The sequence below is a fragment of the Hylobates moloch genome, unplaced genomic scaffold (assembly GCF_009828535.3).
Source record: "Hylobates moloch isolate HMO894 unplaced genomic scaffold, HMol_V3 SCAFFOLD_49, whole genome shotgun sequence".
Lineage (NCBI taxonomy): Eukaryota > Metazoa > Chordata > Mammalia > Primates > Hylobatidae > Hylobates > Hylobates moloch.
The window spans coordinates 267,833-280,847 of NW_026652324.1; positions in this window are offsets into that span (position 1 = coordinate 267,833).

Genomic DNA, 13,015 nt, shown 5'->3' on the forward strand with positions numbered 1-13,015 from the left:
GGGTGACAGAGCGAGACTCCGTCTCAAAAAAAAAAAAAAAAAAAAATAGCTTGGCATGGTGGCATGCACCTGTAATCCCAGCTACTTGGGAGGCTGACATAGGAGAATAGCTTGAACCCAGGAGGCTGAGGTTGCTGTGAGCCTAGATCACACCATTGCACTCCAGCCTGGGCAACAGATTGCGACTCCACCTCAAAAAAAAAAAAAAAAAAAAAAAAAAAAAAAAAAAGGCTGAGAAGCAGAGTGGTAATGAATGGCATTACCTGAACATACTGCCAAAATAAACTGAGACCTCCAAAGTTGGATTAACTATTAGCTGTCACCACAGATTATTATTAGGGTAAATTGAGGGTGTATTTCAGAGCTGACTTCCTAGGCACAGAATGTCTGTATAAAAAGGTTAATTTTGAATTTTTATGATTTTCTTATATAAAATATTTTCTGGATTAGGCTCTTCCAAAGGTAAGATTGAGTTTTGGCTCAAAATTTAAGTTATCACACTATAAATCATAGCTTATTCCTTTATAACCATTGAATTTCTACCTTTCAGCTTTTCAGTAACAAAAAGTCAATATCCGTTATTTTTAGAATAAATTAGTTTTAAGTAACAATTAAATGTTTATTCTCTTTTCAGTATCTCAGTACATACAACCTTGTTCTTCTTGGAAACATCATACTTTTTCTCACCTCTAGACATTCATTAATTAATTCAAAACTTTTCTTGAATCTCCTTTTTGTCCAGGACCTCTGCACACCCAGAGCTCACCATTTCTACCACCATATTTAGCTCTTGATGCTTCTTCTGTTGAAATGTACGATGCTTGCCCTGCCTTGCAAAACACTACTTGGTAATTTTCAGTCTCTGCCTGTTATCTCTATCCAATCCATGATGTTCCACCAAATAAAGCCCTTTCCAACACCAAAAATTAAAAAAGAAATTAACCTTTAATTGATTTATAACCTATTACAAAAAAACTACAAAAATCAAATATATATAGAGTCAAACAAATGTTCAGAGTTGACAAAGCTATGTAATCAACCAAATAATAGACCGTTACCAACACCTGAGACTTTTCCATGTATGCTCATGCCAGATGAATACTTTCCACAACAGTAACCATTATCCTACATCAAAAGATCTTAGATTGTCTTGCTTTCCACATTTTTTTTTTTTTGCTTTTGCTTTTTGAAGTTTATATAAGTAAAATATCATAGCATGTGCTTTTGTTTCTGGATTATTTTCCAGTATCATATTGTTGATTAATATTCGTTTCTAGCCTGGACAACATGGTGAAACTCCATCTCTATAAAACATTAGTCGGGCGTGGGGGCATGTGCCGGTAGCACCAGCTACTCAGTAGGCTGAGGTGGGAGCCCAGGAGGTCGAGGCTGCAGTAAGCCATGTTCAAGCCACTGCACTACAGCCTGGGTGACAGAGCAAGACCCTGTCCACATACATATACACACATACATAGTATGTGTGTGTATATATATATACTTATTGTATGTGTATGTGTATACATATTGATTTTCTGCCTCTTCTTATTGATCAGTAGGAATTATTTATTCTGGACATGAATCAATCACTGCTTGTCCATGTACGAACATATACGCTCCCACACTGTAGCTTCCATTTTCACTTTCTTCATTGTGTCAATCTTTTCATTTAGATATTTTACCATATTTTCTTCTTGAAACTTGTTATATTTAAACTTGAAATCCATGTGAAATTTTAAATTAAATTTGATTTTGTTTATGGTGTGAGGATTTTTAACGGAAGAGAAATCTCTATAAAAAGGCAAAATTGTAACGACACAATCTCCCATGCACACTTAGCCCTTCCACTCTACCACCTACCATCTCCCATTTAGGACCCAGCTGCAGAATATAATAGAAGTCTTGTAATTCATCCCCACATGAAGGATGTGGCTTACACAACTGACATTAACTATAGTATTAATGACTTCTGGTTTTCTATAACCCAGCAAATTTGCTTGATGATCAGAGTTTTCAGTTAATAAGATTAATTATAAATGACATTTACGATTCATTTATATATGTTAGACAGTGATCCAAACAATTTACAGATACTAACCAATTTTTTAAAACAATTCTTTGAGATAGGTACTACTATATCCATTTTACAGATAAGGCATTGAGTGATTAAGTAATTTTCAATAGTCTCACATCTGATATGTGTGAAAACTGAGATGTGATTGTATGATATGGACTGAGGCTGCCACACTCAGAGCTGTTAGCTACCGGGCAGTAGTTTTGTTCTTTACTATGGGTTACTTTGGAACCTTGCTTTAAAAAACTGATGCTATGCCATATCTAGAGCCATGAATAAGGTTTATCTTCCTTTTACATTATAAACACAAAAGGATACTTCCCCTCCTCAATGGATTATTTATTCCAAGCCACCTCTTAAAGAGTGATAATTAAGTTACTTTTGGTCAACTAATCTTCTTTAGGGAGATACACTTAAACATTCAGAACTGTCTTATTTTGAGTTTCTGTTGGCCAGCACAAACTTATTTTTGCCTTTGATGCACAGTATAGTTTGGATCAAAATATTCCAACCATATTAAGCCCAGTTATTGCTTTTATTTTCAATGTAATAAACATCTTGACAATATTCTGCAAAGAAAATACCAGGTTCACCCTTTCATCCCATCTTTGTCATTCTTTCAAACTTCAAGAATCCATTAATAAACATTATTTATGAAATAATATCTATATCAATGAATATTTTGAAAATTCACTCAAACATCATCTCTTTTTTTCCCACTCTCTCTGACTCTACAGCCAAATTTCTCAGTTTTCCATAGCAATTTATGCACTTTTTCTATAGTACTTATAGAGGGCTATATCACTTAACACATTGGATTACAGCTATTTCATTTACCCGTTTTCAAAGGATGTATGTTAAAGACCAGGGCTGCCACGAGGCCACTAAAGCATGATTGTCTCCAGGCAGGTTATTTTTTGCAGGGAGCTTGATTATATAAACCATTTCATTTAAAAATACATTATGAAATAACAGACCCATGTGAAGTGTACTGATTGTTGGTACATATTTAGAATCACAGGCAGAGAAGAAGTCGATATGTATTTGTTTATTGTCCCATGAAGACTTGTAGAGGTTTCTCCTAGACTCCAGGTACCTTCTCTTCCTATTTTAATTCAAGAACCAACTCTTCATGGTTTTTTTTTAATTGCCAAATGTGCTGTTCTTGGCTAATTTCATATTTTCTACGTCTAGAAAGAGGTTGCAATTTTGTTATTACTTATAATTCCATGGCTCTTTGTGTTAATATTGAAAGAATATTGATCTTCTTGCCTCTGCAGCTCCCTAATACCACTTATTTCAAGTCAATCACAGTATTACTCATGACATTGCATCATTCTTTGGGAGTCCTGTGAAGGTTTCCAGTGACTCTCAGAAGTTGTTACTGGCCAGGTGTGGTGGCTCATGCCTGTAATCTCAGCACTGTGGGAGGCCAAGGCAGGAGGATCACTTGGGCTCAGGAGTCTGATACCACCCTGGAGACACAGTGAGACTCTGTCTCAAAAAAAATTTTAAAAAATTAGCCAGGCATAGCAATGCACACCTGTGCACTGGGAAGTGCTACTAAGGAGCTAAGTAGCTACTAAGTGCTACTAGGGAGGCTAAGGTGGGAGGATTACATAATCCCAAGAGCTTGAGGTTGCAGTGAGCCATAATTGTGCCATTGCACTCCAGCCTGGGTGACAGAGTGAGACCCTGTCTCAAAAAAAATAGTTGATATCCTATTTTGTTCATGATGACCACAAAGGTGCATCTTGCTCAGGCTATTCAGGAACATGTGAGCAATAATTTCATTACTCGTCATGTGAATTTGACCCTCTGTAAATATAGAACATCTTCTAAATAAGTCTTCTTAAACTCCTTAGGCTGTATTTACAGCATTCTTAGAATATCTCTTTCAATATAAAAACAATCTTGCCTTCCACATACCCGTACCAGCAGATAGGACAAACTAGGAGCCTATGGGTAGAGTGAGAAGAGTTGGTCCTGTTTGCACAAGAAATTCCTATCCTTGGTCTAGCACAGCTCAAGAAAGAATGAGAAGAACATACAGTCACCACATTGATCTAAACGAGGAGAAAATGTCAGAAGATACCCTTGGTATTGTGGAGTAATAGTCTAGAAAATCCTCAAAAGAAATGTATGGTCATCCCAAAGAAATCACAAACATATGGCATCAAACCTATAGAGGTGCTGGAGGTACTTAGCCCTCTAGGATGGCACTATCAGCCACTAGCCAATCCCTGGACCCAAAGGGAGACTTTGATATTTTGAGGGAAGACAATATGAATACTGGATTCCAAGGTGTGAGTACAAAAGGAAATACAGGGATTCCTGGAGGGGTGCACTGAGGCAAGCCATGTGTGCCCTGTTCTAAAGATAGTTCTGTTGACAACAGTAGACAAATCTATATTCAGATCTGAGACCTACAATTTACTACTGTGTGAATGAAAAGTCCCCTCTCTATAAAATACAACTCGATTTATAACTTAAATAGTTCTTGTGAGATTATAAATAAGATTGAAAGTAAATTAAGATCGTTGCTTTGGTTCCCAGTGCCTACGATATTTTGCGTGTGTGTGTGTGTGTGTGTGTGTGTGTGTGTAATATATACAATGTATCTAAAATACATAAGGAACTGTGCTACTTCCCTGGTTATGGTAATTGTTCTAAATTACTCAATCCATTCTAGGCTGTTACGTAAGCATTCTGACATTGTCTTCACAATTGGTCTAGGACAAAACACGTGGGGCTTTTCCTCAAGAATTTTTCTGCTTCTTTGGAGTTGGGGTGTGGAATTTTTTTTTCATTTAGTGACAAAGCTGTGGGATGTGTAAACCTCGAAAACATGGCAGTTTTATCCTTAATCCTCTTGGAGAAAAATCAGTCCTTAGTCACAGAGAAAGATAATAAGCACGATAACAGCTGTGAGAGAGAAAGAGAGTCTGGTGGAATTTTATCCTTGATTGTCTGAAGACTTAATCTTGTTGACCAGTTATGATTGAATATATTTTGTTTAGGCTAGTTTAAGTGCAATTTTTTGTGCAAATAAAATAAATGTCTCTCTATATATAAATATTGAATGCCTAGCATGATGTTTATACAGGTAAACTTCCATAAAGTGTTTGCTATTATCCGCAGTAGTACTGGTTGTCTGCTGAGTAGTATAGTCATTATCAGTAATGAATGGTTCATGTGTTCATATATTTATCCATGCCTAGTTAGCATTATCTGTTTGGCTGCTCAGTTTTATTGTCCCTCCCTTACACACACTCTAAACTGGAAACTTTGAGATAAACCATATAATAAAGCACTAAACTCAGTGCTTAAAGAGAAAGAACACAGTAAAAAAACTCAGTTAAAGTGAATTACATTTCAATAGTTGAGAAACGGGAATGATGAACCAAGGTTTCTGAAGATTCCAGTTTTCAGTTGTTTCATATTTTCCCTTGGTTATCTTACACTGAAATTACAGATAGTGTCTCGAGGTAAGAAAAACACACAGAAGATAAAATTTTATTTATATAAAGTAGAACATGCTGAGATTGAAAAACTTTATGAACTGCATGTAAGATAATTAAGAAAATTCTATAAGAGGGCTTGCCAGCATTATCCTATTTATTAGCAAACCAGGTTATTGAGTTTAATTGAATTCTTTTAAGTTATAATTGTATTAGCAGACCTGTAACAATAAAATTAATTTTAAATAGCAATTCTGGGTTGTACCCTCTTCGAAACTGTGAAGAAACAGTTTTAAATTATTTTATTTTTCCTCTTGCTTTGAAAGAACACTTCTGCAGGGCTTTCAGTGCAAAAACAAATGTGGAAAATTATGGTTCTTGTATGTTCAAGAAGACGCAGGAAAAAGTTAGACTTATTCCTCTCCTTTAATATAAAATGTATTACCTATTGGTAAAATGCATTTTGTCATTAAAAGCAGTTATTATTGATTTTAAATAAGCTCTGAAGTCCAAAAATTGTATAAATTTGAGTGTATTGTCTATAGTGTATTAGGATTCAGGTGAATTGATTCCCAAAATTGTCAAAGGGTTTCGTAAATACTTATTATTGCGAGAGATAAAATTCATCATAACCTGACCCTGAATCTCTTTCATTTATTTTCTCTTCAATTGATCATAGATTAGCCAAGCTAAGCTGCTTTCCCCTCCACAAGCTTCTACATCATCACCTACTTTCTCATCCCAACTGGCATTAAACAAGTCAAACAGAACGTAGTGGATCAGACAGTGCAGCAAATTTTCTTCAAAAATAGTATTTGAAAATGTATTTAGAGCCAAAATGTATGTCTCTGGGAATCACGTATTGTAGTGTCATTAAGACTCAGGGCTATTTAACAACTTTGTTTTACTCTCTTGCTGCAGGTAGCAAGGACTCTCAATTGTTTACTCCTTGATCTGTGGCTCCTGTGATTCTGTTCTTCAAAACCAGCTCTGAAACCACATGTAGTATCCCTAGATCCTATTTTCTTTACTGTGTCTGAAGACAAACCCAAATGTCACTTTGTGAATGAAAGGAAAGATGAGGAATACATTGAAGGAGTAACAGAAACCAAAGGGAATTACAGTGCTTTCAGCATCTTTTTTTTTTGAAACAAAGTCTTACTCTCATCCCCCACCAGGCTGGAGTGCAATGGCATAATCTCAGCTCACTGCAACCCCCACCTCCCGGGTTCAAGCAGTTGCCTTGCTTCAGCCTCCCTAGTAGCTGGGATTACAGGCGCCTGCCACCATGCCTGGCTAATTTTTGTATTTTTAGTAGAGATGGGGTTTCACCATGTTGGCCAGGCTGGTCTTGAACTCCTGACCTCACGTGATCTGCCTGCCTTGGCCTCCCAGAGTGCTGGGATTACAGGTGTGAGCCACCGCACCCAGCCTTCAGTGTCTTATAAAGCATCACAACTCTTAGATCCAGAGGCCTTTCTGAGATAGTAGCTGTATGTGCAGATGGATTTCCTCTAGCCAATTTTATCCACCAAAGAACAGTACTTACCCATCTGTCCCACTTCTATGGACTTTCTTTTTTTTTTTTTTTTTGAGACGGAGTCTCACTCTGTCGCCCAGGCTGGAGTGCAGTGGCGCAATCTCGGCTCACTGCAAGCTCCGCCTGGCGGGTTCATGCCATTCTCCGGCCTCAGCCTCTCCGAGTAGCTGGGACTACAGGCGCCCGCCACCACGCCCGGCTAATTTTTTGTATTTTTAGTAGAGACGGGGTTTCACCGTGGTCTCGATCTCCTGACCTCGTGATCCGCCCGCCTCGGCCTCCCAAAGTGCTGGGATTACAAGCGCGAGCCACCGCGCCCGGCCGGACTTTCTTTATAAAGGCTTTCTTTTTATTCATTCTCTATAATAACCCTAAAACCTAAGTCATGGGTCATCTAGACACACACTCTCTCTCTCTGTGTGCACTTTCCAAGCATGAGTCTTTATTGAAGAAAATCCACCCAGAAGTCTATGTGAATGCTGAGAATTTAAGTCTTTATCATACCTAAGGAAATATTTTATTATTTGAATTAGAGTTTTCCTAAAATGCAAATGTTAAGCAAAGTGAGTGAATTAAGATAGCTATTTCAAAAATGATGATAAGAATTTGTAAACACTATTTGGAAGCTACTGTGACTGGTTCCCCAATGACCTGGTGGATCATTTTCAATTAATAAGAAATGTTCCTAAAATCCCTGGAATTTTTTTAAAATGCAGATTCTGGCTTTATTGAGCTGGTATGAGAACTGAGATTCTGCATTTCTATTAAGTTCCCAGGTGCTGCAAATGTTGCTGAGCTTGAGACCGCACTTGCAGCAGAAAGGATCTAGATGGTAGGAGCAACAGAAAGGGACTGATGAATCCAAGGAGATTCAGAAGGTGGCATGTGAACCACCCATGGATACCTTCTCTGTGTGTACAATGCAAACCTCCTCTTCTGCTATCAACATAACTGGAAGGTTTTTCTAGAAATGACTAATGAATTACTCATTACTAGATATAATCAAGTAGGTGAGATAATTCTTAAGATGTCATAAAAATATACATTTAATTAGAGAAGAAAAAAATCCTTCTCCAGAATACTATGTTAAAAAAATGTGACTGCTGGCCAGGCGCGGTGGCTCACGCCTGTAATCCCAGCACTTTGGAAGGCCGAGGCCAGCGGATCACGAGGTCAGGAGATCAAGACCATCCTGGCTAACACGGTGAAACCCCATCTCTACTAAAAATACAAAAAATTAGCCGGGCGTGGTTGCGGGCGCCTGTAGTCCCAGCTACTAGAGAGGCTGAGGCAGGAGAATGGCGTGAACCCGGGAGGCGGAGCTTGCAGTGAGCTGAGGTTGCGCCACTGCACTCCAGCCTGGGCAACAGAGCCAGACTCCATCTCATAAAAAAAAAAAAAAAAAGTGACTGCTAATAATGCAAATGTTTTGTACTTTATTTTGTTTGTCTGAGACTGGATCTTGCTCTGTTTCCCAGGCAGGAGTACAGCGGCACACTCGACACAGCTTACTGCAGCCTTAACCTCCTAGGCTCAAGCCATCCTCCCACCTCAGCTTTTCTAGTAGCTGGGACTACAGGCGCACACCACCACGCCCAGCTAATTTCTCTATGTTTTGTAGAGACAGCTTTTCACTATGTTGCCCAGGCTGGTCTGGAACTCCTGGGCTCAAGGGATCCACCTGCCTTGGCCTCCCAAAGTGCTGGGATTACAGGCATGAGCCTCTGTGCCCTGCCTCAACTAACTTTTAAAAAGAGGTCTAAACAATTGGATGCTCCAAAACAAAGTGCTTCTTTTTTTCCGTCTTCTGTCAAAAAAAAGAATTACAATAAATTTAGTTATAGATCTAATTGGATTTTATTCCCAATTCATGAATCTGGCAGCCTCCATTCTGCAAAATAGAATGAAAGCTCTCACTGTACAATAGCAGAACAATGGATTTTCATATGGTAGGAATAAGGAAACAAATCAATAGAAAAAGAAGCTGACTGGTTAATATCAAGTTACTTCATGTTACTTTTTTTAAGAGTAAAGAAGAGAGGACTTCTTATTAGACTGACTCAGATAGATTGGAATCTCCTGTTTTCAGGAAAACTGCTCTGTTTGTGGATCTATCTGCTTCCTTACAGTTTTAGTTTGACTATGTGGCATTTAACATGAGTGACTGCATTTTGGCTGGGTCTGGTCTGTTTGGGCCTAGGAGCTCATTCTAAAACTACAGCCTCATATACTTTTTGTTTAGTAGCATACATTAGCAAAAATTTATTTTTCAGTAAACATGACCTATATTAAAATGAGGCTTTATTTTTTGTAATGTATTTTGCTTAATGTGAGTATTAATGCTCCTTACTGCACAAATACTAATTAATTTTAGTATAGGGTGCTACTCTAACTGCAGTAGGGGCATTGCCTAATATTTGGTGTATGCCCCATATTTATTTTATGAACATTTATAATAGTCTGAATTCTCAAAACCACCTATTCCCAGGGAATTTGGGTAAGAGATTATAGACCTCTATCACTTTTTTTTGAAAATGAGATGCCCTAATTGCTTGGTTTAAGATAATTAAAACTTTCATGTTAAAATTTATATCTAAAACATCTAAATATTTATTTGTTATAGCTAGAAGAAAAAAGGAAACACTCAACTGGCATCTAGCCCAAAACTATTTTTTGTTCCAAAATGATTTTGAATAAAATAAGATTTATACATTATAACATTTAAAGGCACTAAAGGAGAAATGTTGCAGTTATTTTGGTGAGATATTTTGCTGAGATTATATGGCCATACACTAAACTTATTCCTAATGAATATCAATCATTATTGTCCCCTTCAGCAAGTATTGGTCTCCACTTCACATTAGTCAACATTTACCTACTCATTTAATAGAGTTTGATATTTGTCTCCACAGTAATCAATATCTATTTAATATTTAAAGAAGGAACAAAAGAAGTAAACAGTACATACAAAAAATGTTTTTCTGAATTATTCATCTCATATGAAACTGTTTGTATTTAACTTAGTTTTTCCATATTTATTGTTAATTTTTAAATTGTATCTTATTATGTTGAACTCCCTAAATTTTCCAAACCTTTAGTCTTGTTTGGGATTTTGCCATACCTAATATTTATTGTAGGGAGTAGGAAATAGACACCTTCAATGTCTAGGATATTGACACTCAAAAAAGAAAAATTTTTTGTTAACCATAGTTAATAAATTCTAATTAAAAGTGGTAATATTGATGATTACATTATTGTCAATAATGACCACTAACACTGAAGTCTTAAATTTACATAAAATGTGATTCTTCTCAGTATAAATGTGATGTTAAGCACATAAGCGAAAGATTGCTTTTTATATATCTTTAGTACCAGTGTTGTAAATTCACAAGTTACCCACTCATACACAAATGCACACACTACACACACACACACACACAAACACACACAACTTTGTTGATGTATCTTTCTAAACTTTAGAGGTTTAAGTTATGGTTACTTTTTAAAACAGAGATTAACTAAAATCTTTTTGAATTATTTTTAATCAAGTACTGTTCATTACTCAGGTTTAAACCAACAGCAACCAGCATCATCCAACCTTACGTAACAATAGGATTTCAATCCAATAAAGCTTGATAGAATAAATACATTACTAAGAATTATTACTAAAAATTTAAGGAGGAGAGGTAGTCACTTTTATACATAAATACTTAATTTTATCAGTTCCCGAGATGATTCTCATGCATTATTTAAAATTAGAGTTATAGGCCAGGCACAGTGGCTCATGCCTGTAATCCCAGCACTTTGTGGGGCCGAGCCAGATGGATCACCTGAGGTCAGGAGTTCGAGAGCAGCCTGGCCAACATGGTGAAAACCCGTCTCTACTAAAAATATAAAAATTATCTGGGAGTGGTGGTAGGTGCCTATAATTGCAGATACACAGAAGGCTGAGACAGGAGAATTGCTTGAACCCAGGAGGCGGAGTTTGCTGTGAGCCGAGATCGCACCATTGCACCCCAGCGTGGGAGACAAGAGCAAAACTCCATCTCAGTAAATACATACATACATACATACATACATACATACATACATACACACACACATACATACATACATAAAATAAAATAAAACTAGAGTTATAGAGTTCCATAGTAAACATCTGAAAATCCATGTAGAACAATAGCCTTTATTTCTCATAACTGGAAGAATAGATGTTATTGTGTTACAGGGAAAGTAAAGTGACTCAAAGAAGGGAAAAATAACAGAAAAAACCTTACCTCCAAAACTCAGCAGCTCATCAGTAAGGCTGTTGGCAACAATGTTTTTATTCCACATAACTCAACACTCATCTGATCACAACTATATAGTACCGAATTCAGTTATATGCGTAAGTTAATGCTTAGCTTGAAAAGACAGGGACTAGTGGGAGAACAATGGAGAGGAAACTCAACATGCTAGCCTGGAAATATAAATGATCATGGCTGACAGAACTGTACTTACAAAATCATATGTGTTTTTCAAATCTGTAAAGTGATTGGGGCCCCCAAAATTATATATTTCTTAATAGCCATGGCAATTTGCTGGATCACAGACCTAATTTTCTGCCATCCTTGTGGTAATCACTCAACACTTCCCTTTCCAATATTAGTATGTTGATGGTGATTAATTTTCCTATTTTTACCATTTCTAATAAATTCTTTGTTGAAAGTTTTCTTTATCTGTTTTGGCCAGCTCCTGAGAAGTTTCCTGTCAATTTCTTGGTTGATCAAGAATCTTCAAAGTAGAAGCATTTCTAACCATTGATTATATATCTCCAGCCTCCCAAAATATTATTTCCCTCTTTACATTTTTGTTATCCTCCTTTGAAAAACATAGAATACGTACTCCCAAAAAATAAAAACAGAAAACATAGAATAACCCCCAAGAACATAAGAACAACTTTACGAAGTCTAGATGAAACACCCTTCTTATCAACTTAGTTGGTGCTCAGATTAATGCCTAAGATGTTTAGGCAAGTGCCTGACCTCTTTACCCGTTCACCAAATGAATGAATGTAAAACACTCATCTCTATCTTACCGTTAAATAAAGGTGAATTTCTTCTCAGGAAACTCCCTTAAGCCCTAGATATTGGTGCATCATCTGTGTCTCACCCCTCTCTTTTTTTTTCCAAGTTTGTTTACTGGAACATTTCCGGACAAGCCCATCAGCCCATCTATATTTATTTTTTTTTCTTGTGAGAATTGCACATTTTGATAAAAAGTAAATTCTCCATGCCAGCCTTGTTCTTGGAAAGCTCCCAATGTAGACATGCAGGTTAGTACATAACTCTTTTGTTGAATATGTAAAGAATGTGTAGAGGAAATGAGGGAATGTCTAAACTGAAGAAAAGATTCAGCAGGGATACGGTTATTCTTTGGGGTGGACTTTTAAGATGTGTCTTCCACAAAAGGAATTAAACATTATTTTATTAAGGGTACAGAAGTAGAGAATCGAGGCTGATCATCTTCAGTAAAAGCTTCAAAGGCATATATTTATGGTAAATTTAATAAAGAAATTCCTTATAGTTAAAGCTTTTCAAAAATTGTAGTGAAAATTCCAACAGAAAGAACATGATGGCAGTGTGGACTTTTATAAAATTTCCTTATAAAACAAATAGAACAAATGAAATATTTAAAAATAAACATGAGTGATATTTTGAACAAAATCTGATAAAAAAAATAATTTACCAGGAATCTCAGAAAAAGGCAGAGAGGCCAAAATAGCAACAGGCTCTGCACAATACCAGCAACTATGTAATAGCAGGGTCAAAGTAAAGGAAGTAAGAAAGGAATGGCAGTATAAGCCAACAACCACTCACCCCTATGTGAAAAAAAACAACAACAACAAAAAAACACATGCAGAGTGGTAATCCAAGAAGACAAACTTGAGAACAACCAGCAGAA